The sequence below is a fragment of the Bos taurus genome, chromosome 6 (genome assembly GCF_002263795.3).
Source record: "Bos taurus isolate L1 Dominette 01449 registration number 42190680 breed Hereford chromosome 6, ARS-UCD2.0, whole genome shotgun sequence".
Classification (NCBI taxonomy): Eukaryota; Metazoa; Chordata; class Mammalia; order Artiodactyla; family Bovidae; genus Bos; species Bos taurus.
This window is the reverse complement of record NC_037333.1, coordinates 146,993-149,423: the sequence shown is the minus strand read 5'-3', so window position 1 is coordinate 149,423 and position 2,431 is coordinate 146,993.

Below are 2,431 nucleotides of genomic sequence, written 5' to 3'. Positions count from 1 at the left end.
TCCCCAGGCTGGCTTGTTCAATACTATCCTGAATGATTTGCACAGCTATTGACCCACATCCCACAGAAATGCTGGGTCACTTATCACTGTTCCATTTCTAGCATTTGTTTGCCCATCAGTTTTATACATAATATTGAAGTGAAAGTGAAAGTTGTTCAGTCGTATCCTACTCTTTGCAATCCCATGAACTGTACAGTCCATGGAATTCTCCAGGCCAGAATGCTGGAGTGGGTAGCCATTCTCTTCACCAGGGGATCTTCCCAACCTAAGGATAGAACCCAGGTCCCCCACACAGTGTGGGCAGATTCTTTACCAGCTAAGCCACAAGGGAAGCCCAAGAATACTTGAGTGGGTAGCCTATCCCTTCTCCAGCTGATCTTCCCAAACCAGGAATCAAACAAAGGTCTCCTGCAATGCAGGTGGATTCTTTACCAATTGAGCTATGAGGGAAGCCTATGCATGATATTTTTATACTGTGAAAATCAACTGCTTCATCATCATCTTCTTCCTAAGTTATTTTTGGAAACAATAATTTAAAATAGGCTTTGTAAATAGGTAATTATGTACATAAGTAATGACTTAACTTTCATACATTTGTAACACATTATCTTGCTAATCCTTTATAATTATTTCAGGTGGAGAACAAGGATTTTTATCTCAATTTAAAAAAATGAGAATGTTGATGTTCAAACTGGTTACATGACTTAAATACAGCAGTTTGCTGTATCCTGACTAGTGGAATATCTTCCACAGTACTTGTTTACATCCTAGGAGTTAACTGTTGGTCACCTGGTAATGAAACATAAAAATTTTAATCAGTATACACAGTTTGTGGTAGTTACTATATTATCCATAAAGAAGGCTGACTACTATATCTTTGAGTAGACCTAAGACTTGGCCTGAAGTTATAGTATCAAAATCTATATTGACCTGTTGCTGAATATAACACTTAAATTTATATTTGCTCAGTTTAACACTCTGTGTTTCCAGCTTGAAGCTTTCCAGTCTGCTGTGCTGAGAAGCTTGGGGGGAAGGGGAAGCAACAATATCTTCGCTATTCATGAGGCAGCTTTATATCACAAATCCATACTCTTGTATTCAACTGATGTTATAGAGTCATGTACAAATGCAGCACAGGTACATGGTGCCCTTTAACCCCATACTTTCAGTCTCCAGATGGGCAAATGTTCTCAAAATTTTAAGAAAATGATTTAAAAATTTCTGTATGTTCTTGCTTGTTGTGGTAAAGAATCTACCTGCCAATGAGGAGGCGCAAGGGACATAATTTCAATCCCTAGGTTGGGAAGATCTCCTGGAGTAAGAAATGGTGACTTGCCTGGAGAATTCCATGGACAGAGGGAGCCTGATGGACTATAGTCCACGGAATCATGAAGAGTTGGACACGACTGAGTGACTAAGCACAAACATGCTTGTTATGAAGTACTTGCATAAGCAGGTAGGCCAGAATTCCTACAGACTGATGTTGAAGATAAGCAAATTATGCATTAATATCAAACCTCAGGAAGCCCAAGGTTAAGTAGCAAGTGCCTGAATCTAGAAAAGTGAAATGCAACAAAATTCCTGGCAATTCACAATTTGCTTATGCTTTAAATTTGCTATTTGGGATCTACCTGTATTCAAGTGTATCTTCACTATCATTTCAGTTTGCTTTATTGTAAGTACAGTCATTTTCATTTATAACAGCTATATATGACAGGCAATAAATAAAACTACAAGCAATCTTGGAGTGTGTGTGAAAAAGATGACAAGAGATGCTTTGTCTTCTGAGCTCATTCATAATTACTGTGTCTGAAATATATCAGCTACCATATGTAAATCTTAACAGAATCTAGATTTCATAAGTTTATGGCTTGGCTGAACTTCCTTTTTTAAAATCCTGGGTGTACTGCAGATGAAAACTATCTGCATTACTTTAGAAACGGCACTTTATAGAATAAAAAAAAAATTCTGATTTATTTCAGAACATTCTAAATTCTAAGAATGTTTATTGATGTAAACCCTCATAGATTAAGCTATTTTGAGACTTGGGGCAAACAGTCACCACTTTGCAATAGGTTTGGAAAAGATAAAGTATTTCGGCACTTGCTTTGCCACAAAGCATTCGACGGTCTAAATTAGAGCTTCATAATGCCTTCTGAAAGGAAAAACAGACGTCCTGTCATTCCTCTGGGTTTCTGGATATGGCACCAATGTGCACAACGCAAAGTGTAAACAGATGTAAATAGTGAGGGAGGAGGCCAAGCCAGTGTGTTATTGCACACACTCCCCACAGCCTGATCAGACTCAGGCAGCCTCTCCCAGGGGCTGGCAGCTGACATTTCCACTCAAATCCTGGACTCTTGGCATCACCAATATTTACTTATGGAAATAAAGGGGTGTGGCCTTGGCCGGAGAGGCGGGTGGAGGAGGG